General features: G+C 37.9%; 1 long non-coding RNA gene across 1 annotated transcript; it reads left to right on the top strand.

Annotated features, from left to right (window-relative positions):
* Positions 1-22177: 22177 nt before the first annotated feature.
* LOC139129029 (uncharacterized) lies at positions 22178-25647 on the top strand. The gene is made up of 3 exons (XR_011551489.1): positions 22178-22260; positions 24433-24525; positions 25574-25647. It is a non-coding gene; the product is annotated as an uncharacterized lncRNA (long non-coding RNA).
* The last annotated feature ends 2087 nt before the right edge of the window (positions 25648-27734 follow it).

Consider the following 27734-nt stretch of genomic DNA (forward strand, 5'->3'; position numbering starts at 1 on the left):
TATTTTTAACCCAAGATTGATATATTAGTACTGTTTACTTGTTTGTATGACGAGCAGTTATGAGATGGTTGAGAAAGATTAGTATATTTCTGTGTAGTCAAGTCACCGGATTTCAAGACCTATTTTTTAACATTTTTTGAACATTTAAAAAGAAAGTAACTGCACTCTTCTATGTAAAATTGTGTGGAATTTTCACATCATTATTAAAATAGTATGCAAACTGTGCCAATTCTAGGCAGAAATTTATATTTTCAATTCGCATAGAAACAGAACTGTGAAAACTTTATTTACCCCACTGACGTCATCATAAGTCCATACAAACAGCAAACCAGAACAAAAAGTGTAAGAAATTGTGAAGAATCACGGATTTTGGATAGAAAGATTAAATGATACAAGACTACGGCCGAGTTGGACATTTAGCAGTTGATTTCTATGAGCGAATTCTATTGTTTTAAGCAGAACGCAAACAAGACAAAAGTTGACGTCGTTGCCCTGGAAGTTTAAACATTGGCTATAATCGCAAACATTTGAACTCTTAGAGTATTATAAATGCAGACAAAACAGGCCCTCTGAACACATAGACAGAATACGTTTGCAGTAAACGATGACCGCATGAAATTATTGAATGCACTTTATTTTGTTTTTTGTTTTTAAATTTACGATGATTACGTCCAACGTATTTGCATGACAACAATAATAAAGTGATTTATAAGATCTTGCAGTAGCAGCAGTACTGGTAATAAATACCGACGGAAGCCTGAATGCTGGCAAACAATCTTGACTGTTTTTTTAAACAACATGTTTCCATCACAGGCTTTTGTGACTCTGTATAGAAATGCGATTGATTTACGATGAATGATTATTATCTTCATGGACACGTGTTGTCGCGATGAAGAGAATACTTAGACTACGTTATCCATGAATACAATTCAAAAGTAACGTATTCGTGGTGATGACACACACAACATAACCTAACAGACGAACAAATATTGTTATTTTCTGGAACTGTATTCGTGACACTTGTTTAAGTGGCGCTGTTACGGCATTTACGTCACCAACAAGTTTACAATCGAATCTTATAGAGGGCGTTACGTTCGATATATGAGGCATGTACTAATAGTTATTTCCTTATAATAATTACTTACAGCACAGACTATATGCAGTATTTAAAAGGCAAAGTAAACAAAAACAAAACGATATGCGACAAACTTCAATTTAATTCTTCTCTGTGATATCTGCAAGCGAGAAGGGGGAATATGACCGATATTGTGGGATATTCGGGCATCAACAACTTTCCTAAGTTAATGATGATCTGATTTGGTATCGAATTATATAAAACAGTTAAAGGATATCAGACCGTTTCACACAAGCTCTTTCCAAGTGATAATTTCAATCTTTCTATCTTACTTAACACAGGCCAAAGCTAAGACTGGTCAAAGTTATCGGGGTAATTAAAACAGACACGGACTGTATTGCCGCGCTTATCAGTCGGATATCGTACGTGCACTTTACTCTTGTACAGTTTTGTTCATGATATTGGTTCTTGGCCTTGCCGTAGGTGGCGCACTTTGTATGCTCGGCAAAATCAAGCTTGAAGCTGTTTACTACACGCAAATAGAAAACTGTTTATTCAGTCGTTTTAATTTAACAAGAGTTGAAAGCATCACTGTTAATGATTGAAATCAGAAGACATTCCAAGGACTCTGAGACCGAATCACAGGAAGCTTTGCCGAAACTTTTAATTGAATGAATACCAACGGAGATAGTGGTTTTGAAGACTCCCTATGTATTTAAGCGACGTGAATAAAGTCACATATATTGCCAAGATGAAACTGCCGTACGTGTTGAGTGCATATATGAAAAATAAATTTGGCACTCACTTTGTTAGACGACAAATTTTCGACAACAACATTGACATCAAAATTCGATTGTACAAAGTATTGACAGTGGCAACAGTGCAATCTCAAATATTATTACTGTATTAGGGATCGTCTCAGATTGTCGCATAAGTTCAAAAAGCGAAATGCGTTCGTAGGAGAGGGTTTGACCTCGATTCAATTAGTGAACTTCACTTTCGCAATTTTATTTTGTGATCACAAGTTCTTTGAGTCTAAAAATACACAAAAACTGCACACTCGTGCCAACGGAATTTACAGTAGCTGTTTCCAACTCGTTCGCGTCCCAAACACAGTAAATTGTATCGTAAACATTTTATTCACCAAATCATAGATAAAACTGAGTATCATTTTTAAATGTGCTATAAGCGTCTGCCTGCTCTAGCCACACCTGGTCATTTCACTCTCACTGTGTTGACGATACAGCACTGAACAATGCAGTCTTCACGAGATTCATAATTGTCAGTGAAAATGTTGAGAAAAAACCACCCCATAAAGCAGGACAAATGACCATATTTGGTAAAAGCAGTTGCCGGCTCAAAGCAATTCTTCGAAAAGTACCATAATGACTACGAAAGTTGGTGGAAGCCTACAAGGTTTTTAAACCAGGGCGACTTGTCAAGAACTATAAAAAGCACAGAGATGCAGAGGAAGATTGGAAAAGGGTGTACAAGTTTGACGCTGGAAAGCCGAAAAAATGCGTGACTGACTAAACGAGAAAAAAGGACGAGAAAAAAATGATAGTCATTAGATGCAAAAGTTTAAGGGGGGTCCGAAGTAAAGGAAATTGACATTTCTATGCGGTATAACGCCCCATTTGTTCTCAAACTTGATCGATTACTTGACACTGTAATGTGGCAAGGGGATACATATTCTTCAGTAGCTATAGCAAAATGCGATATTGTACTTTTAGGCAGACATCAAAATTTATCACTTTTGAAATTTCGTTTAGGGGAGGGGAGAGGGTTTTGATCTAAACGAATGAACTTCGTTTCTATTTATGCGACAATCTGAGACGGTCCCTTACTTACTATGTGAATACTCAATTTGGAATACAAGATGTTCAATTTTTCTTCATGGAAATTAGATCACCCTTCAATATCAGGTAATTTAACTAAAACTTGTCTTCCTGGATAAATACATGGTTATTTATTTTCTGTATTTTTCAAGATTGTCTGCAGATAAATTATCGACGAACTTACGACCTTTTGATTTGAGACATGCGCAAGCCCACAGAGTTAGTCACTGACGAGAAAGCGCGGGAGAGAGAGGTTTTGAAAATATTAAGTCTGAACCGATAGTTTGGGAGTAAGAGTTTGAGATTTTATTCCCCTACATGACAATCAGTGTTGACGCCCCAAACAGACACATAGACCCGCTGGAAATTCCATCTGTAATTCTAGGCTGCTGCTCAACGATTGATACATTAATTGCTGTTTGAAACGCTTATTGTTTTATCATTAAGAAATTAGAAATAATGGCATCATGTGAAGGCGCTACAATAGCTTTCCCGATGCAAAGATAAATTTCAAATTTAATTTAAAGAGTCGTCATAAATCTGAAAATTAGGCGGGGTGAAATCAAAGGTCTGTTGGCAGAGAAAATCCATACTAAGAAAAGTGATTTTTTGTGGGAAAAGTGCGAAACTGAGGGTTCATGTTCATATGCAGATGATATGTGTTTTGCTTGAAAATCTTACCATAAATGCCATGCGTAAGATTTTCATGAGCACACTGAATTCCAGAATTTTAACGTACACGTATTGATTAAGTTGTCGAAGTCCACCAAACGTTTCCCTTAGCGTTGGTTCTATGGCCATCGGCATATGTGATAATGTAAAGGTACGTTTACACAAAGCCCCTCCAGGTGAACTGTGGTTTGCATATACTTTTGTTTCCAGTGTCAAACTCAAAGGCCATGAAACCATGACAGCCTTACTTTACATCCGGGACATTGTGTAAACATACGCAGCATGTACCTGAGGTAAGCTTTATCGTTGTTAACTTAACGCCTAGTATCGGCCATTCTAAGCTTCTCAGTGTTTATCTGCCTGATTTTGTTGTGTTTTCGAGAAAGCTTTGCATACTTTTGGTGAGCAGCGAGTGCAACGCGAATTCACCTACGTGTCAGAAACTAACCGACTATGGGTTAGCGGAAAGGTTGCTGTGATCATGGCGGTAGAAGTTTCCACTCGCACGCTGTTGTAAATGGCGTTTCGAGCCCTTACAAAGAAATGTGGAGTGGTCTAGTTTTATAAGCATTGCATGCACGTAGTAATGCAAAGGTACTGAGCACAGTCGTCAACGTCGGCCAGGATTGTGTGCCGACTACAGAGAACGACCTTTATGCTGACCTTAAGCGTACTATAAAAAGAAGCACGGTCCCTCCACAAGACTGTGAAAGAAGGAAATAACACACGACCGGTTTCTCATTTCCATGTAGATAGGCTAGCTTAGCGAGATATGCAGCACAGTCAGTTCCGTTTACAGTGCTGTTGTTATACCCATGATAGGTAATAGTTCTCATGTCCGTCCCCAGGGGTGGGGGTGTCTTGGTCTCAGCACAGGTTTCTTCTTGCTACCGTTTATTTTTGTACCTTGGAGTACGATGTGAATTGCCGATAAAGATTTATACTACCAACCTTTCGGTGCCTTGGTCTTTTGTTACGTTGGTTTTAAAAAGATCATTTTCTACATTCAGTGTGTTATGTATTTTTCCAAGGACAAGTTTTTGTTTTTGCCTGTGATTTGTCCTTTGATAAGTTTAAGATAAGTTTTATCACTGTGTCGCGTATGCGTTTGATTGCCTAATCAAAGCATGGGTAAGTACCAATCTGTGGATCCAGTCCCCAGATTAGAATCGATAATATTAATTAAGTCAACAACGAACGCACCAGAAAGAATGTCGTCTGTTATACCCTTCGTTGGTTCGTTGTTGACTTTGACAAAGTTAATCCGGTGATCTGGTTATAGCGTCCACAGATTAGTAACATACCCTTGCTTGCTTTGGCGCATTAGGCAGTTACACACATTATGAAACAGCGTAAGATTATCACAGGACAAATACATGACACTATGCATACACTCATAGCCTGTAGAGAAAACTAGGGTCTATGATACAGTGAAGAGAACAACTTCAACAAGAAATCTTCAGAAAACCAGTTTGTAAGACCAAGACACTTTAGGTTGATAGACAAAATCTTTATTGGCGATACATATTATATTCAAACGTATAAAAATAAACGATAGCAACAAGAAACCTGTGCTGAGACCAAGACACCCCCAGCCCCACCCCTGGGGACGGATATGACAACTTCCCTACCTACCCATAGACGTAGAATCGAGATCTACCTCCATAAAACGTAAGTACATAACACTACACAGTCAAATGACATTATTTGCCTCTTTCCTACCCATGTCACAAATTTGGCATACATATTCCTACCGACATCACAAAAAGCCGTCTGTGGTTAGTGAATGGGTACATCATAACTCTGCAAATATTTACCTTGACTAATATATTATCTTTAGAAAGTGTTAGTTTGCACACTCTCCTGGGTTAACCCGCTCGTCTGTTGGTGCTTGTTCATATCTTAGCTAAGATCGTAACGGAATAGGATATGTGATCGGGATTTGTACGCAGCGGGAAGCTGATTTATTGATTGATGATATTTCGGCAAGAGGGCGCTATCGTTTTGCGTTCAAAGACAGGTATTAAACTCGATGTCGCAGGTAATATAAAACTTCAATTCCGTGCAATGGCTTATATGCAAAAGAGTATTCAAAGAGACAGTATATACAAGACAGTATTAGTGTACACGAAGTCCGGCTAGCTTTGGAAGATTATTGTCAAACTAGTCACTTTCACCTCGTTTGCCGTTGATGCAACTGAAGGCGAGTTTCGATACTCAAGGAATGACTAGTTTTCTTACATGTTACTACATAAACTGTTAAAAACAGAATGAAAAGGAACTTTATTTTATGACTCTTTCAATATTTCCAGTTCTGACATGTCACACGTGAAATCGACTTATCGAGGAAGATCATTGAAATTTTAAACAAGCGAGGAATATTGCGCCCTCAGTATTTTTTGGACACGACTACGTTCGTTTTGTCAATTTTTCATAAAGCTGAGTGCATGGCGCTATAATGTAGTTTTTGGATATTTTTTTGAATTTAAACCGACGTTAGATTTTCATGATAAGATCACAAGTGAGATTACAAGCTTTACGGAAGTCTCGAAATTCAGGCGAGACGATTACGGCTAAAACAAATCTCCAAACTCAAACGTTTTCCTTAGAAAATTCTTGCTGTTCAACGGACAGCAAGAATGTCTTGCAATTGATCGTGCCTAGGAAGCCTGGTAAAACCATGTATTAAAGGCACATTGACTGTCGTTAGAAATCAAAAGCTATCATTTTAAAGCAGGGACTAGGATCCTGCTAATAATATTGTGAGTTAATCGTCAATGGCAATACCGTTGACTAAGGTGATTACGTGGTTGAAAGTAAGGGAAGAGAACTTTTGGCCCGGGGGGGGGGGTAACTGACATAGAAGATGTACGGGTATGTGCCGCCCGAATAGACCACCTTTTCACGTAAAAATTCCTAAAATTGGGCCGATTTCACATCCAAAAAACCTTTAGCATTGGTAAATAACAAAGCATATTTCCCATGCTTCAGGTAAACCTTCACATGCAACAGAATAAAGTTAAATATCCATGAAATTTCTCAAGCCAATCCCTAACGATGGGTTGACCGTATTTTTCGAATATATACATGAGTAGATGTTTTCGACTTAGGCGGCACACCTCCGTATGAAAATAACAATAATATGATATTTGTGTTCAACAGCATGAACGTAATAGCGAGACGTAGTAGCGAAACTTAGACTTATAGAATTCATAGTTTCGTAGATGAAATTTGAAAGTCTCAGCTAATTGTTTTCAGTTCTGTGTGTTTGCCCCACGAATTTTTATAATGACGCTAAAGAGATGGCGGATGAATTGGTCGCCAAGCGAAGGAGGCTCTACGACGAGAGCCTATTATATGGAAGACGCTATTTACATTCATTTTAATAGGTAAAAATTGTGGGTGTTGCAGCTGAAAGTCAAACTGAAAATTAAGCAAACACAAACACACACATACGAAAACACACACACAAACAAAGACATACAAACTGTCTCGGGAAACACTTCGCTTTAGTACCATTCTGTCATAATAATAATAGCCTAATTATTTGCTCATTGTGGGAGAATATATTTGTTCATTAATATAATGCAATGAAAATTATTTACTCCATTTTTGTTAATGACAAACCAACAAATCCCATTTGTCGACGTTGCTTCGCAGTCATATTCGGGTGATCTCAGCAATGGATGACATCTCCGACAGAGGGCACTATGCATTGAATCATCATAAGGCCATATAGGGCCCGACCTCGCTTTAATTCTGTGGAATCGACGAACAGCCAGAAACTCGGTTTAGTTTCTTTGCTCTTAGACTTGGTTCAAGTCTGTGATTTGTGAATGTTTGAGTGGAGTGAACGCAATGATTTGTATTTTGCTCTCATGTGAAACGCGCGCGTGAGTGGACGCGATGAGTAGGGTGAACGCGATGAGTGGAGTGAACGCTATACAGCGGAGTTTCACCCGGAATCACAGACTTGGCTTTCTTGCAGGGTTTGCGTTGCTATAAATTATTCATGAGATGACGTTTTCTTTACTCATATTTTATTCATAAGATGACATCACTAAATTTTACACATTGGGAGGAGTTACCAATTGACCCAAACGAGACGTGCATAAAACTCACACGGCGTTGTTGACAAAATGTCGAGTGCGGGTACGACCTCTGTTCTATCACCGAAAAAGCGTGAAAATATCTGTGTTGTTTGTTGGGCGCATGTTACAAAATGCGAAAATCGTGGCCGTTATTTAAGGATGGAAAAAGACACCGTCCTTACAGTTGTAGCCTGTTCTCTTACGTGCCCAAAGCGATGGAAATCAAAACAATGTGGAGCGACTTCGTATGTCAGTGATTTTCCGCTGCCGGTTGGTGCGCAGACGAACACATATTTTCCTTCAATGTAACTCTCAACAAGCTTTCTTTGGTAATCTCGCATGATTAGCGGTGGTCGACCGATCAGTTGTAAACGCGGTTGATGTACGAACTTGATGCCATTATTCGCCCAGATATAAACGTACTCGATGTCTAGCTTTGCACGGAGATGACAACAAACTTTTTAATACATGCAGAGGTTTATTAGCAAGCGTTCTTCTTATTGGCCAGAATAACGGCGGGGGCTGTCAATCATTTTGTATTTGCTCTACGTCACTGTGTACACAGTCCGTCTCACCGCCTGTACTTTGCAAGAAGTCCAAGTCGGTGAATCCGGCAGAAACTAACTCACTACTGCGCAGACTCAAACGTGACGCATTCAATCGCTGGGAAAACCTGGCGTGAGCTGCCAAATTCCGGATAGGTTTGTACGAAATAGGAGAGACACAAGAGAAACTATTATAAATGATTTTATTTTTTTAAAATTCACCGACTTGACCAAGTCTACTTTGCTCTGTAAAAAGGGAGATAAGGCAAACATAGACAAATGGAGCTAGACCAATAAGTCTCCTCAATGTAGAATGTAAGATTCTTGTAAAAGTATTGTTAATTGGGTACGGAAGGTAATTGGTAAAATATGCAACCTACATCAGTGTGGTTACATCGCGGACGGAAGATAGGTGATAATATTGTCTTCAACAGAAATGTTATTGAATGTGTAAAAATTACAATCTTTGGCAGTGACTTCATCAAGCAAATGAAAGTTATTTACAACAATGCTACATTTAAAATAAAGTGCAATGGCTTTCTTTCTCGCAGTATTCAACTTCATAAGGGTGGTGAGACAAAGGTGCCCCTTATCACCATTACTGTATATTATGGCAGCAGAAGCGCTAGCCGAAAATATTCGTAAAGATGACAGCTTAGCAGGTTTCATTCAAAGCATTACACAGTCTTTGAAAATGTTCAACAAGTAATAAAAGCAATAGGTGCAAAGCTGAACAAGAAGAAATCTAAAGTTTTCTTGGCAGGGAGTTTAAAAACCGCACCGATTCAGCGGAAGTATAGATTTTTCAAAAATAAGGTTTTGCAGATATGGGGCGTTGGGTTTGGAAACAAGGACAATAGAAGTGAAAACATTTACAAATTGCCTTAAGATACGAAATAATAGAAATCTTTTCTTTAAAGGCAGCAGGGCAATAGTTAAGCAATAAAGCACACCCAGTGATGGTACCACGAGATTTTGACCAGTTCACGACATATATTCACGAGCGATAGCGAGTGCATATATGATGTACCAGATATGAACTGAAAATGCTCACGTGTTTCATACAGTTATGTGTAAATTTGAACCTTTGCCACATGTTTGCAACTTCATTGAAAGTATTATGATCAACATAATGAACAATAATCACCGCTGATTAATTCTCAAAGGTCATGAAGTATACAAATATGTAATTAGCTGAAATAAAAATATTAAAGTTCTTTGACTGCTGTCATTTATATAGCAAGTGTAATTACCGTTGGCCAAGTCCTTCAAGCCATATATGCCGAGCTGTGAAAGCTCATTAGATATGCAAATTGTAAATTAGCTGACATGAAAATGTGAATGACTTTCGATATTGTTTTAACCAGGTATAATCATCAATGTTGTCATGTTTTGCCAACTTTGATCAAGTAAATCCCAGTATATATCCCTAATAAGCAAAGTTCATTAAATATGTAAATTAGGAATTGACTTAAGTAAAAATGCCTAATGATTGTCAATAATGTTGTATCATGGTATCTGCAATATATGTAGCAAGTTTTGTCAACTTTGGTCAAGTCAATTCAGATATATATCTCTAATTAGGAAAGTTCATTAAACATTCAAATTAGGAATTTGCTGAAGAGAAAATGATTAATGACTTTTAATAATATTGTATTACAGTGTCTGAAATGTACATAGCAAGTTACATCAATTTTGATCAAGTCAATTCAGATGAATATCCCTAAGTATGAAAATTCATTTAATATGCAAAGTAGGAATTGGCTGAAGTAAAAATAGCGTCAATGACACTGTAGCTCCCATCCTGGACTATTTAGTGTTTGTTCTCTGGTCAGATATTTGAACATGTGTGAAAGGGATAAAGTGCATGAAGTGAAAATACTTAAATGAAATGTACTGGAGACAGTGAAATATGTTTAATGTAATTATTCAGAATATTAAATGGAAAAAATACAGAATTAGATATATCGAATACTGTGATACAACCATTAACTCAACAAGTCATTTACAATGACATAGTCCCCACTTGTAATAGGAGTACTAGTCTTGATGGGGCAGGAAAATGTGGTCATTAAGAAGTATCATTGGAGTGTATATGTTGAGATCTATGGGCACATAGGTCTATATCGTTGTTCCCATTTAAAACACATGAGGCATGTCTAAGTTACGGTTCTAAATCGGGAAAAAAGATCAGACCTCTAGCAGTATTGGCCAGCCAAGAAATACATATGCGCATTATAAATGAGGTACAAGATGTGACATCTTAAGGTCTAATATCCTATCAAAATTGGAGGGTATAGAACTTGTGGTTACTGAAATATGCATATATATGTATATGTATAATCAAGGTCAAAGGTCATCAAGGTCACATGACATTTTCAAAAAAAAAATTATATTCCTAATTAATCCCTATATGCCAAAAAATGAGATCTCTAGCTCTATTCGCTTGCCCAGAATTAGATGTGTACATAATTAATGAGGTAAAGCGTGTGTTGTCATAAGGTCTCCCATCCTACTAAATACAAAGGACATAGCATTTGTGGTTACTTATTTATTGACATAAACATATATTTTAGGTAAAAGGTCATCGAGGTCACATGACATTTGGTCAAAAAATTTCTCTCCTATAGTTATCCCTATATACCAAAAATCAGACATCCAGCTCTATTGGCTCGCTCAGAATGAGATATGCGCATAATTATTGAGGTACAGTATGTGGCGTCATAACGTGTCCCATCATACCAAACATGAAGGGTGTACATAGCACTTTTGGTTACCGAGTTATGGAAAAATATGTATATTTGAGGTCAAAGGTCACCGAGGTCACGTGACATTTTGTCAAAAAAATTGTATTGCTAAGTTATCCCTATATACCAAAAATCAGACCTCTAGCTCTATTGGCTCGCTCAGAATGAGATATGCGCATAATTAATGAGGTACAATATGTGGCGTCATAAGCTGTCCCATCATACCATACATGAAGGCTGTAGCACTTGTGGTTACTGAGTTATGGACAAATATGTATATTTGAGGTCAAAGGTCACCGAGGTCACGTGACATTTTGTCAAAAAAATTGTATTGCTAAGTTATCCCTATATACCAAAAATCAGACCTCTAGCTCTATTGGCTCGCTCAAAATTAGATATGCGCATAATTAATGAGGTACAATATGTGGCGTCATAAGGTGTTTCATCATACCATACATGAAGGCTGTAGCACTTGTGGTTACTGAGTTATGGACAAATATGTATATTTGAGGTCAAAGGTCACCGAGGTCACGTGACATTTTGTCAAAAAAATTGTATTGCTAAGTTATCCCTATATACCAAAAATCAGACCTCTAGCTCTATTGGCTCGCTCAAAATTAGATATGCGCATAATTAATGAGGTGCAATATGTGGCGTCATAATCTGTCCCATCATACCATACATGAAGGCTGTAGCACTTGTGGTTACTGAGTTATGGACAAATATGTATATTTGAGGTCAAAGGTCACCGAGGTCACGTGACATTTGTCAAAAAAATTGTATTGCTAAATTATCCCTATATACCAAAAATCAGACCTCTAGCTCTATTGGCTGGCTCAGAATTAGATATGCGCATAATTAATGAGGTACAGGATGTGGTGTCATAAGGTCTCCCATCATACCAAATATGAAGGGTGTAGCACTTGGGGTTACTTAGTTATGGCCATATATGTATATTTGAGGTCAAAGGTCATTGGGGTCACATGACATTTGTTCAAAAAAATTGTATTGCTAAGTTATACCTATATACCAAAAATCAGACCTCTAGCTCTATTGGCTCGCTCAAAATTAGATATGCACATAATTAATAAGGTACAGGATGTGGTGTCATAAGGTCTCCCATCATACCAAATATGAAGGGTGTAGCACTTGGGGTTACTTAGTTATGGCCATATATGTATATTTGAGGTCAAAGGTCATTGGGGTCACATGACATTTTGTCAAAAAAATTGTATTGCTAAGTTATACCTATATACCAAAAATCAGACCTCTAGCTCTATTGGCTCGCTCAAAATTAGATATGCGCATAATTAATGAGGTACAGGATGTGATGTCATAAGGTCTCCCATCATACCAAATATGAAGGGTGTAGCACTTGTGGTTACTGAGTTATGCACATATACTCATATTTAAGGTCAAAGGTCATCGAGATCACATGACATTTTGTCAAAAAATTTGTATTGCTAAGTTATCCCTATATACTTATTTTCACTTTGTTAGTGTGATTAGATATTATTTTAGCTGAAAAAAGGGTCCAGGGAAAGTAAGGAAAATCCAGTATTCCACAGTGTAACAATTGGCTGAAAATATAAAATTTCTTTCAGTCTCTAGAATCCGAAACCGAATCCGAAACCGAATCCGAAACCGAGTCTAATTTCAGCATCGTCTAGCCAGAGTGTAACGTGGGGATAGCGCCCTCAAACCACAGATACCAGCTTCCCATAGACTACCATGTATCAGAAAAATTAAAACTGTGATAACTTCATTAATATGCAAGCCACGCCCACCAAAACCTTTTCAGTTCTAGCCATTTGAATTCTGAAGATGTCTACCAAATTTGACTGAAATACGTTCAGCCGTTTTTGAGAAAATGGACCAACAGACAGACAGACACACAGACACACAGACAGACAGACGGACAGACAGACAGACAGACATCGCTGCGACATATGCTCACGTGTGTGAACACGTGAGCAAAAAATGGTCAAAATCGAGTGGTATACTGTCGCTGGGTGTGATTTATTGCTATTATATCATAACAGTATATTGAAAATCTGGCGCGGAACGTCATAAAAGGACTTTTCCTCAATCTGAGAGCTAGTGCGCATGCCAGCCGTGGTATATCGCCAATATACCACGGTTCTTTTCGCTTCTCGACCTGTCAGATCGCTGTATGTGCACCATCAATATACTGGTATGATATAATAGCTAATATTTTACAAAAAGACCTTAGAAGAGGGATAAAACTGCAACAAGTGAAAATGAATACAGTAAAATATAGGCCGACTGGTCGGCCTATATTTTACTGTTATAGCTAATATGCTTGCTGCATCAAAATTGGTGTACCTGGCATCATTTGGCACGTACGTAAAGAAGTGACTAACGAAGCAAATAGGAAATTACGGAATATTATTTAGAGAGGCAAACAAGAAGTTATAATAGGGGCATTTTCATTCATAGATATGACTATTGTGGTCAAAAAAGTTGTCCGAAGGATTACGAAATGATTTGAAAAAAGACCGATAAGGAGAGCCCTAAATGGGCCAAATTATTGAAGTATTTCGTTGCGAATTTTGAATAGTGATTGTCACTATCTCCATCCCAATTGAAAGGTTGAACCGAATCCCAACGGTATACGGGGATATGCGTGAGCAGTAAATTATCAACATTGTCTTTACTTCGTTTTGATTTCTGTCCTACCACAAATTATACACATATTTTCTTAGTACCCGCCAGATTAAATTATGTTAACACACGCAAAACTAAAAATACGACAAAAACACATGTTAGCAAACCGCACATATATAAAATCATCCCGAGTCGTTTGGACATTAAAGACAGACTAGCAAAGACAGACAAAGAGCGAAAACTCAACCTTTAACACTCACCACATAGGTACAGAAACATGTCAAAAAAACCACAATTGAGACTTGATGTTTAGGTACATATCACCAATATCGTTTTTTTAGCAAAATATCGTCTAATTTTCAGTAACTGCTTCACTTGTAAAGAGCTTTTTTGATGAAAAACTTCGTTGGTTGCTCGCCTCGCCGCTGGTGGCGCACTTTGTGGGCTCGGCGAAATAAAATTACCTTGCAATAACATTGTCAAGTGGGGGGGGAGCAAATTACCAACAATTACAACACTTTATTATTCAGTCGTCTTGATTCAAAAAGAATTACAAGCGTCACTATTAATCGGGTAAATTGAAAGACACTCCAAAGAAGTCTAATCATAGAAGGCATGCCAGATGGAAAATGCCACGTTCGTAAATGAAAAGAAATTTAGAAAAAATGTACCTCCTACTTTGTCAGACCAGAAATTCAAAACAACAAAACCGATATCAAAATTATGGCATGTGTCGACAATAAAAACAGTGCAACATCAAAATATTACTAACTGTATTACGTATTGAATGAAATGCACAATGTTTAATACAATAAGTTCAGTTGATGAAAATTCGGGCACCCTTCAATCACATATAATCCACCAAAATGTGACTTTTTATACGGGTGAATATTTTGTGATTTATCATAAGGGATAAGAGAAAAGCTGAATATTTTGTGGCTAAATGTTCAAACTTGGTGAGCCTTCAGGTTTAAGGTAAATGGTGTTACAGTCAATAACATTCAAGGTTTTCTTTCTTTCTTTCTTTCTTTCGGTGCTGTTTCTGATCACTTCCATTTAAATTTTCGATTACTTTACCTATTTACAGTTGTCATGACACAACAAGTCATATTTATCGTGGATAAGTGCACGACTATGTTCGAGATCTGGCAAGCGAGACTATGCTTGTATGAGCTGATCGTCACACCTCTGAGAGTTCCGAGTGCAGACAGCGATTAAGAACAAAATGGCAACATCTATAAGGAGTGTAAAACTCTTTCTGTTTGTCATCGATACAGCGAAGTCGAGGCTTCTTTTTAGGAAAACACCAAGTGATCAACAGATACATTGTTTCCTTCTGTGTCTGTCTTTACTTTAGACGTCAACGATTGGCCCTCAAAAATTCTGTGAAGAAAGTGTATATGTCCAAGCGACACAATCCCGAAATATTCTACTGTTTTATCGTGAAAATAAAATATCATTCGACAATTGACCTGGAGAATTGCTGAAATAAAACGTAATATTAAAACAAATTATTTCGCTGAGAGGGTTGTGAAAAGTGAGGTGTCTGAGCCACAATATAATGACACCCCTATGATCTATGTCACTAACCAGGAAATGCATAAGATCACAGAGTTCGTCACTTGTAAGGGCGGGATAGAGTGAATTAGAAATCAACGATTCTGAACCGATATTTAAAAGTGAGTGTTTGAGATCCCACACTATTCTGCTAAAGTCGAGGCCTAAAAGTACTGATCCCGTATTGCCATGAGGCTGTTACTTTTCGTTTTTGGAGAGTAAAATCCTGGATGACTTATTTATGTCGATGAATATCATATGAACTGTTTTATTAGGACTGGTCGATGGAAACTTCACATCTGACATAGTGGGAGATGTTTTAATCTCCCATTGTTCTCTCATTAAAAAAAACAAAAGAATAATGTCATCGTGTGCGAGCGCCATTACAATTTGCTTTGAAAAGTTTTCTCAAAGCTTTAAAAATTGAGGAAGAAGAAATCAAGAGGTATACGGTAAGAACATATCCGTATACTGTCCCATTTGAAATATTTTTTATTCCACGGAAATACATGCGAAAAGGAGAGTCCAGATTGTGAATTGACACAAGCTTAATAACAGGGAAAATCCTTTTCTGATAGTACTTAGTAACATTCTGCTGATGTGCAAGGTGCGTCAAGTGGTAACTGGCGTATTTTTATTAGATACCTGTAGATATCAATAATGACGTAAAGCGAACCTGGGATTTTTATTGGTGAAGAAAAACGGAAAGTAATGAAAGACGCCGCATTTTAAATCAAAAGTTTTTACTCAAGAAATCATGAATCATACAAAGGCTGATCGTATGCAGATGAATTAAGTCTAACTTGAAAATCCTGAAATGCTTCGATTAGCAGAAACGATAGCCTTTAAAGCTCCAAACAACATCAGATGATTTGAGTGCACGATGACAGTTTTGATTTATTGTCTAAGCTTTGTGACCTCTCCGTCAGGGTTACACAACAACCCACGGCAAATATGACAACGATAAGGTAGCGTTTACATGCTTCTGTTAAGTTCTGTTTCAAGAGCCAAAGTCCATGACAGACGGATATAACATCCGGGACATTAGACGACAGCTTTACTGTTGTTAACATGAACGGCTTGTACCAGACATTCTGTGTCTCTCATTATTTATATGACTGATAATGCTGTGTTTATGAGAAAGTTTTGCATTCTCCTGAAAAATAGTGAGTAAAACACACAGTATAACACATTTTTGAAAACTCAGCAACTACTTCTCTGCGGACAGGTAAAACCTTTTACTTCCATGTCGTTAAGTAAAACTTTTACTTCCATGTTGTGTTAAATGATTTTTCATGCAGTGTTTGACATATGTGTCATGATTAAATCAAGTTTCGCCGCCGTGCTGTGTTCACAACGTAGAAGTAAACGTAGACGACGTCCTGCTGGGTTAGCAGTGCACTGCAGTCTTATACTGAGCACAGTCGTCCATTATGTGGTGCTGACTCAACGACCTTCATGACCTTTTTACCATTGTATTTACCTGCCATAAGAGAAAGCAGGAACTGACACATAACGAGTGTCACTGTAGATATGAAGAGAAAAGTAGTTGGAATCAAAAAAATAAAAGATTTGGCTTCTCCTCAGTCACCGCGAATTTCGAATTTCCCTTTTATTAAGAGCCGCAAAGCAGTCGCAAATACTTCACTGCCACTGCTGTTTATATTGTTCAATCAGTGGAAATATACTCTACCTGATTTAGGAGCCGTTATTACTCATGGCGGCCTCGGAAAAATAGACACGCGTATTCCGAAATTTTGAGTAGCTCCCTCCTCACATGCGAATGTTTAATTACCCCGGCTTGCCGAATCGAAATTTATACATGACTCACCTCTGCCATCAAAACATGCATGTATGTCTCTTATTTACCAGGTGTGTGGCTGCACTGTTTATTTTACTCTTTATTGTATTGAGACGTGTTTGCAGTGCATTTCAAACAAATTGTTGTCCATAATGATATTAGATCTGACAGTTGATGTACATTAGCTTGGCACTTAGCCTGTGTAAATATTAAACCTAAATTTGCATCAGAATTTTGTTGCATAATATCAAACCATAGACTCTCGTTTTTCTCGAGAGTCTATGATCAAACATACAATATGAATAACTGATGTATTTGTCTTTTAAATTCAACGAATGCTATGAGAATTCTTTTTTTAAATTAAGTCAAAGCTACAGAGTGCTGAGACAACTTGAAGGCGGGGTCTACTGAAAATTAAAGGGATTTTTTATTTTCTGATTTTTGTATATGCTCTTCTCTAATGAATTAAAAAAAAACAATGTAAATAAAAAATTGGGCTGGAATAACCCTTCTTTTTAAATTAAACAGTCCCGAATCACCGCTACCCAACAGATTTGTACTCTCAACAGCTTTTAGTCCATTTTGCGATGATTTTAACAAGGACACACACAAAACTTGTCAGAGAGTCGAGCAATTTTTGCTGACTTTTTGTAAGGTACAGTTAAAAGAAAAATGACGAGAAAATGTAATGCTCCAATCATATCTTTTTAGATACATCTTTAAAATATGCCCTCTCCTTTGACTTTATGCAGTATTAAACTCTTTTCATGTGAAATATTTTAGCCATCAAACATGTAGAAACAACAAACTTCAAACAGACGTGTAACCATTTCCTGCAGAGTAGAGTTCTGAAACATTCCTGTATGAGTTACTTTCAGATGACATTAACAAAACTGTGTGTTGCTGATCACACAATGAATGTACATAATGATACATTTTGCAAGAGAGCAAAGAAACTGCTCAGTCAGCAGTTTTTGCAGTTTTTTGGCACAGAAGGGAATAATATTGCCATTTAATTTTGAAATCTATACAAGATGGAAATCTAGCATAATGACACTACTTTTTTAGAAAGAATTTTCAAAATTGTTAGTCTTTTGTGAAAGTTTCAAAAAACATGACAACACAACAAAGATGTTTGCTTGCACGTCCAACGGGCAAACAATTGAATGGCAGGCCGGGAAGGGATGAATAATTTGAACTTTATTTAAAAGAAGAACAAAGTTAACGATTTTGTAGGCAACACTTTCAAGTTCAATTAAAATGAGCCTTGAACTCGTCCTTATGATTGAATGACAGTATTTGTACTTCCTTTCATTCTCTTTTTTGATATCATTCTTATGTAGATGTTCGTGTATTTTAAGAGATGAACAATGATGCCCAAGAACCATTGGTGTGTCAGCGAGGCATATTTCATAGACATTCTTTTATTTTGAATTATTACTATGTCATTGCAAGTGTCTTTGAGAAATCTAGATCACATAAAAATGAACCATATAATGACGCCAAAAGTGTTGTGAAAAACGAGATTGTCTTCGCTAGAGTATTATGGCGAGAAGAGAGCACATGATGTTCGCATACCAAAAAAAAACAGGGAAATTCGCAAGATCACATTGTTCATCACCTGTAAGTGTATAGTACAGAGATTTAGTAGTATATAATTCTGAATCGAGAGTTGTCACGTAGGACGCCACAAACGGATAATGAAACCTGGTGGCAAATCCCTTATCGGTGAAATTCGATTTGTATAAATGGTATGGGTGATTAACGCATAGCCTTTGTGGTTTGATTGATGAAAATTGCAAACGTTAAAACCGCCCATGGTAGAAAACTAGGTCTACGGACCCTGCGACAGTTTTTGGTATCTCAAATGTTAATATCAACGTGTGAGGGCGCAATAGCAAAACTATCCATTAAGGTAGTGACTCGGGTTCCTTTGTAAATTTTAGCGATTTTATGATTATTTCATATTCTGAACCCCTGAAATATGATCTTTTTATTAGAGAAAACTGTGAGGTAACATTGTACTGGAAAATGTCTTAAATTTTAGTGAAAACACGGCCTTCTAACCACTGCGCGAGTTATTATTTTCTTTTTGTTTTAACGGTCCGGATTACTGTCAGCGTTATCATTATACCTTGAGGAGATTATGTAAATTTTACGCACCATGTTGCGCATGCGCGCACGTCTTCATAAGAGACGCTATCCAACATGGCTGATGACTGCCGGCAGTATAAGCAGTGTAGAAAACGCAAACGGGGGCCGAAGAAGCAAAATGGAAAGCTGATGGACGCGATGTTGTGTGTTGGCCGCTACAGCTAACACACAGCATCGTACACAGGGCTAGCGAGAGAGTTGCCGACATCGACGGTTATTTACGAAAAGTGAATAAAAGACTGGCATTTTTGGAAGCGATCGAGTAGCTGAGCCTCAGCTGAGGTAGGCAGGGATACGACTTGGGCCCAAGAACGCTGAATTTCGACAGTAATTTGGCTTTTACGTCAAGTCCCAAAATGGATTTGAAGTCACCGACCCTACGTACGGGTCTTTGCAGGGTTGTGGTGAGCGAGGCGATTAGCTGTAGCGGAACACATAGCATCGTACGCCGGGCTATAGATTACACTGCCGTCCACAGACAATCTATTTAATCTTCACTGGAAAATATGGTTCTATAACAGCAGCCCATATCTTGGACAGGTGCAGCCAACGAACAATGCAGTTTTAAAAGGTCCTTACTATGATAAGATACATTGTGCATGACAAATAATGTGAACTGACTAAATTTAAGTCAAGAGGGTAATTAATTAGCTGTTCATAATTTGCCCTCCCACAGAAAATTTTTCGACTTACTCTCCCACTCTCAAACTTCATTTTACCCACTCCCCACTTATTTTTGCCTGTTTCCCCTTCCCACTGTGAATTTTTGAAGCTCCCTCGCCCTGTGGCGAAAAAAAATTGCCAATTTCCCCTGCCCTGGAAACAATTCCCCTCAAAAATTTTTTCGCCAAGCCCTGTCCCCAGGACAATCAACCGATATCCGCCCTGCCCTACAAAACAAACTAAAATTTGCTCCCCTACCACCTAAAAACATGTCCCCTGCCCTAGCAAAATTAAATTTTCCCTGCCCTCAAAAATTGCTCCTGGAATAGCTTTTTCGATGAATAGCTCCGTTGGCTGCACCTGTCTTGGACTTAGTTTGTCCATGGATGTAGGAAGCATGGTTTGTCCATCCGACACTGTTATGTCGGTCTAGAGCACAGCAACGTACGCGAAACGTCGCTTCACGATCGTTGCCTGTCAATTTCTATCTGTGGTCAAGAGAGTGTCGCTGGGTGTCGCGATATGTCGCCGTTTCAATTTTACAATGAGTGAATCTGTCGAGTATCGCCTCAGTCGTTTATTTTAAGTCATGAAGAATCGCTTTTACGTGTAACTGCAGTTGATTTTGGTTTCATACCCGAGGCCATAATAGTACATGTCACAGTGGAAAGCGAAATAGCGCACGAAAACCCGGTCATTTTTTATGGTGAGCAAAAGGACTGCAGCAGATCACATGTGAAAACCACAAAAACAAGTGCGACTTTCCCGCATTCCTTGAACTTCTCAACTACAGAATTTTTTAGAGCATCGAGAGTTGGTCGTCTCATCTCCGAAAGCAAGCAAGCAAGCAAGCAAGTGACGTCTTGTACTATAGGCACAAAAATCGGCACTAAAATGAACTGGGCAACCATTTCACACTTGGTACGTGCATAAATTACGGGCTGTGAGACCGGAAGTCGAGCGCTTGCGAGAGAGCGAGCGCGCGTCGTCGGCAGAACCATGGAATCTATTTTTACATCCATGGCAGAACGCAGACCTGTAAACCATTCCGGCTGTATGATTTTTTTAAACTTTTCTCGTCTTGTAACCAGACTCTAACCGTTACCAAACAGTGTACAGTTAATATAATTATAAGCTAGATACGTATTTGACAAACAGATTATGCCCTGAATTATCTCTCTAGTGTTTATCGTGTAAATAGTACCCACCGCTTACGCTGACCAGCCTCACGTTTCTACGCACAATTTTCATCATTTTTAGGCGAACTAATGTTTAGGACTTGTCAGAAATTCTCTAACCTGATGCCCAATATTTAACCTAGACCCAGATCGAATAATTTTTTTGAAACGCACAAAAATCCGACTTTTTTCGGCGATTTTGTGTGAAAAATGGGACGTTTACACAAATCGTCGATTTCTCAGTTCCGATTGTGGCTATGTATGCGCACCTTCAAATGAGTGTAAGTCGGCGACGCGTGGGCGGATTTCCCCGATTCTTCGCATGCTAACACTTCATGAATAGACCTGAAAACCGTGTCTTAGATTTTTGATAAACTCCCCTGAAGTGACGATAACTTGACAAACATGAACAAAAGCCGATAATTTATGCGAAAATCCGACAGTTCACACTTCGAAGGCTCACTGTGCAGAAACAAAGCGAATTTCAAAAATCCAAAACACGGTTTTTCCCCTGTATATCCAGCTGTCTAGTGCCGTTAACAGATCACTTAGGGGTGCTGCCAATTCTTACTTATACTCTTTTAAGTGAAAAATTCAAAATCACATGTTTTTGACTTAAACAAACATACCAATGCATGTTTTGACAACTAAACAAAATTTTTACCTTCTTCAAATATAGACCTGTTAGAAAATGTACCACATGTTGGGTGTGAGACCCTGTTTTCTATGTGAAACTTTTGATTGAAAATATGTGTCAACCAAACTGAGTCACTACTTAATAACCAAAGGTCTGTCGACAGGGAGAAATGTACTGCCTCCAGTGGAATGATTGGGTTTTTTACTGAAAAGGCGCAAATCGGGAGTGGTTGCATTGGGAATTGGACCTACTTTCGCAAGTATTTACATATTGCCATAAGCTTTGTAAAATAAGAAATTAGAACACTTTATACAAGATTTCATTCAAAAGTGTATGAGAACATCCATAAAAAGTATTTATTAAATATTAATGTGTGGTCGTACTCGGATAATACACCTTCATCTTCAAAGTCAAGATGATGGCTCTTAGACCACAAAGCAACATTTTCGTATGATTTCACATGCACAGTTATTTGAGTTGGAAGATTTAGATAATATTGTCTACGCTTTGTGACCTCATCGTTAGGGTCAGCAAAACAGCCTACACCATGCAAGATAATAGTAGAGTATGTTTACACATGCTTCTGTTTCCAGTGTCAAAGTCCATAATACTAATACAGCCGTCTTTAGCATCCGGGACATTATACGACCCACAGAGTAGCATGCGTTAAGAAGGTGAGCTTAAATATTGTTAATTACTTACTAATATAAGCTTTTTTGAGCTTCTCATTAATTATACATGATCATTGTACGTTTTGGGATAACTGGTCGGTAAACTCTGCAGCTGAGTACTGTCCTGTACTGAGTATTGTAAGGTGTGGAAACTCACCGACTTGGACTCAGAGCGCAACGGTTATTGAAATGAACGTAGTCAATTGTGCAGCATATGCCATAATGTGTCACAATAAAAAGTTGACTCATCTCCTAGGGCTGAGTTTGTTGCTTAGTGTAACATTGTAGTTTCTTTAGAGTCCGTCCATGGAGGTAGTAATGGTACTGAGAATAGTTGTCCATGCCGGCCATGATTGTGAGCTGATTTCAGAGAACGATCTTGTGATCATCAATGTGAAACTATACACAGTAGAAAGACACACTACGTAATCCTACTCAACCCTCTCGATTTTTCAAAACCTGTGGAGTTATGGAGATTAAAGGATAAAAATCAATAACAATAACTAATTCAGTTTTCAACGTTGCTATTCTATTCCTCTGTGTCAATTAGTAACGGAGTGGTGATGAATGAGCCCGCCGATGATTTTCTTCAAAGATTGATACCAGAATCAAGGTTTTCACCGTTGCAGAATTCGATTTTTTGTCGTGAAGGGTATATCGCGCCTCGAGATTGCTAATTTTGGTGCCACCCAAACAAATTACCTTACATTTACCGATGCTTGAAGTGACCGCCATGCCTGTATTATCTCTACAGATAAAAATATAATTTTCGATTTTTACAAAAAATAAGCCGTAGAAAACTGTATTTACTTCATGAGCTTCAAAATGACCCCACACGTTTTAGACAAAAAAGTACAGTGTGTTGTAAACCTTTGAAAGCCCGAATATCTTTCCCCGAGGTGCATTCTACCCTTACCAGTGAAAACGGTCTTGTTGTTTCGTTAAATAGTGAAAAATATGTCTGGACAATATCTAATGCCGGGTTTTATCCTACGACATAGGTTACCCTCTAAATTTATAACAATTTGGCAATCAAAGTCATCACGTGATCAGGAAATTCATCGGATATCGTCAACTTAGGCCGAACTGAAGACTTTTCCTTTTGTATCGTCGTATTTGTTCTTGTAAATAAGAGTTTACTCCTGGAGTCGAACCCGGGTCTACAGCATCAAGTCCTGCAGGCCAATTTGAATATCGGGCAATCGAAGTCGCTGATTGTTTCACCAAACAGGTCTAAACTTACTCTATGCGAAATAGACATGGCCTTGCGTTTTTGAAGGTCGAATTTACCGTCTATCAAACCATGTTCCCAAGGTCTGTAGAGATCTGATTAAGTAAATATCAATTTTCAACAAGCAGAGCCCTTTCACAAATGCTCCTCCATGCAAACATCATGCTGTCTCAGATCTCAGACAAAATGCTTATCGCAAAGTGAAACACCAACTTGCATCTCTAATTAGTTTGTAAGTAGAAAAGTGCAACATGTTCAGTTACTTATATACAGTTGTGTTCCGAAATTATTCGCAATACGTGATTGTAACAACATATTCCAAAGCAGAATACCTTTCACTTTTAAATTTGTAATTATTTTAAATTATTTGAAATTTGTCATTATTCAGTATAACAACTGAAGCGCTTCCTCTCGAACCATTTCATTGTATTCGTAAACCTGTTCGCATTAAAGCGGATAGCGCAACATGTTATAATCAGCTAAGGATTATTTAAATCTTTCTCATTCGAACATTTTCTTGAACGATGAGTTTACGTATACAAGCAACCCTAAAAACATAAACAAGAACAAAATATCAGGATTTAGATATTCAAATTCATATTTTCTGTTGATCTATGGATGTGTAGGAATAAAACATACTCCTATTAGCCGAATATAATATCATTCCTGTTGATTTTGTGTCAAATTCGATTTGTTTTTATCAGGGAAAAGTTAATGCATTTGATCATAAAACTGATAACGTCTCCATATTCCGCTTGTAAATGAATTGTTTAGCTCATCAAGTACTCAATGATATCCTGTGTGCACTGGTTCACGGCTGCTACCATTTTAAGTTATCATGATTAACCACGCTCTTTGCTATTGGGGTTAATGAATATTATAACATATCGCGCAAATTGTTGATAGAAAGTGAATATTAATGATTGCTTCGATTTCCAGCATAGTAACACCAAACGTAACCATGGCGACATATGAGGAAACGGTGTCTGAAGAGTGGCTGAAATTGAAGGAGAAACTTGCCAAAGAAATAAAGCCAGGTATGTTTTATCATCATATGGCAGCAATTTGTTTCTTATTGACATAAATAAAAATACAATATTCATGGCAGTCGCCAGAAGTTAAACGCTCGGGAGTTCCAGTTAAGCCTAACAGTGTATTGAGTCGAGGATGGTTTCTAGTGTTAGAAAAACGCCTGGTCAGAAACAACTGTGCAGCAAAAGTGGTCATATAATGTTGCTAGATTTATTAATCCACCATAAAACTTGGTTGTAAGGCTGTGTTTGCCCTCTTCAGGTCAGGGCAAGGGCCTAGTAACATTTTTCTTGGGAGTTCGAAGTTTAGAACTCACCGTTGTCTCATCATTTCATGACATCAAATAATTCATTTTGATCTAACTACACGATAAAAGTACCCTTTCCCCGCTTTGCATAGGGTAACAATGAAAGATACCCCTATAGGAGGAGCTATTCTATTTCTCAATGATTGATTTCTCCGCCAAAGTTGAAACCATCTAGATGTTAGAAGGGAACTAATACAGAAGAATTTAAACTCTTTGTACTCTTAGCCATGAATTATTCCTTGTAAAATTGTCACCGCATTAACTGAGAGATATATTTATTTATTTCACGTGTAGCCCGTCAGCTTCTAACAGAGAAGTCGTGTATATATTGTTGGATTATTATATAAATTCCGTCATCTAGAAGCAGCATATCATTCCTGCCATGGATGAAATCAGTCATAGTGATCATACTTTGTACGATAAAAAATTCCCTAGTTCAAAAGTATATCTACGGACATCTCGACTGTCTTCGGTTGAATATTTCTGATACCAATATTTCTATCATCGATACTAATCAGAAATCTGAATGCAAATACAGTATTGAAGATGCCAACATTACGATACTTATTGCAGCCAAGCGTGTACGAGATATTCATCGGCCATGTTTACAGGGATCGGCGGTACAAATGTCAAATGTACAACTATTACATGATTTACTATTGATTACCTTAAAAGGATGGAATTCCCTCTCATTCATTTCCAACACTCCATGTGACGTACACATTTTTATTACATCGCATTCATAGATGAGCTTTTAAACATGAAGACATTGAGCAGAGTTAAGAAAACTGTAGCAGAGACAGATCTAGGTCGCATTGGATCGACACTCATTCTCCTAGAGACACTGGAACGTCAGAATGTTGTTTCTAAACGGCATGTAGATAACCTGATTGAAATTCTGGAAGACATCGGAAGATCTGATTTAGCTCTCGAAGTAATAAAATTCAAAGGTATGATTTTTTAGTATTTTGTATTTTTGTATTACGTTGGAAAAATACTCGTCAACACAATACCAGTAAAATTCACGTAATTGCAAGATACGTCTTCGAATTCTGTAAAAATTCACCAACACTGTGGTCACATTTACAGCTAGCGATGAAGACAATCATGTAAATGCTCTTATCTATTTTCAAAGTGTGTGAGTAGACATGTAACAAATGAAAGATAATATGAATAAATATTCCATTGAATGGCAATTGTGACATCGCATCGATAACGTGATCAATAATTACTGATCGATGAAGTCGTATTCGACATACAATGGCTGATTATGTACCAAATGCATTCGCGCCTGTCACAGTGATAACGGTTTCAAATCGCATTATCAGCAGATCAGATAATGTAGGAGAATTTATTCAAAAGTACTTTGTTGATTATAGTTTTCAGCATCCCACCTCAAGTCTGTCAATGTTTTGCTAGTACTAGAAATTCACTGCTTTGAAAACAAAACAGCGTACATAGGTGCAATATGTGCTACGGATCCACCAATATGTTGTAATAAATTTTATTGTGACTATAGAGCTTCATTGCTGTTATGACCCTTTAAATGATTATCATGAATACGTTCAATCTTTAACTGTGTGTAAATAGTACACAGGTAAGGAAAGCAACACTCAGACCTTACAGTTTTGTCTTTCTCTGTCTCCTTCCTTGCTCTGTGCCTTTCTCTGTCTATCTTCCTTGTCGTCTGCATTTCTATTCCTGTTACAGCGGAGGTAAGAAGCTTGGCATTTTGTGAATCATTGAAAGCAAAACCTTCGTAGTTATATTCTTTCAGAACAAAACATGCAAAAACCCCCGCTCAAATACCGAGTTCATTGCGAAATGGGAAGAGCACAACAAATAACTCAAAGCAACTGAAGGACACAAAACCGAGCAAAATTAGTCTGTCGCCGAAATACAAGCGAACTAATTTTTAGTACTTTGTGCCCTGTGGGCACAAGGTACTAATGTGATGGCGCGGCCCAATATGCCCAACATAGTGGGCCGTATGCCGTGGACGCAGGTATCTCAGAAACGCTTCTGTAACTTTTTCTGAAATTTGGACTGGTGGTCACTTGGGCATGTATCTCAATCGGACTTTTTTCTTTTTTTGATTGAATCATTTTAAAGTCACTTTTTTAGCTTTTTTGTGAAAACCACTATTTTCAATTTTTCCTCAAAACCACCGATTTGATTATTGTGATGTTTGGCATGGGTGTTCGTATAGTTGAAATGCCGTCAGAAATGTTCAAATTTGATGATACATGCCTTGTATTATTTTTAAACAATATTTTTATCAATTTTTATTTTATATTTACTTGATTTTGACTCACTTTCGCTAAAGCTACTGGCTGCGCGTGCGCACAACTGTAGGACAAAATTAGTCTGGTTCCCTGACCCATTTCCCCGGTAGAGGGCGTGGGGAAATATAGGGTCAGGTACCGGGTAGCCATCTTGAACAGAATTTTGTTCAAGATGGCGGAGGTTAGTCACCTGACAGAACATGCTACAACAAATATGGCTGCTACCATGAAAACGCCGGTCAAAATTCGACTGGATCAGAATTATGTTTGAACACTGGTATCCGAACCAAAAACATTGGCACACGAGACGGGAAACATAAACTGAAAGGATTAATCCAGAAGTACGGGGAAATAGAGGTGATTGAAGGCTGGCTGTGATATCGCAGCAGTACTTGTTGCGTGTATCGAACGCGCTAGGGTCATTGAGGTCATCGCCGACTGTGGCGTGACCCCAATGACCCGAGTACGTTCGATACACGCCACAAGTACTGCTGCGATATCACAGCTAATTGAAAGCAAACTTTGTTGGAACTGTGAACGACGACTGATTTCGATGGATAGAATGGTGTCCCAATTTCGTGAAAAATGCCAGGCATCATGTTGACGTTCTAAAGGTATTAAG

The sequence above is a fragment of the Ptychodera flava genome, unplaced genomic scaffold (genome assembly GCF_041260155.1).
Source record: "Ptychodera flava strain L36383 unplaced genomic scaffold, AS_Pfla_20210202 Scaffold_85__1_contigs__length_474606_pilon, whole genome shotgun sequence".
Classification (NCBI taxonomy): Eukaryota; Metazoa; Hemichordata; class Enteropneusta; family Ptychoderidae; genus Ptychodera; species Ptychodera flava.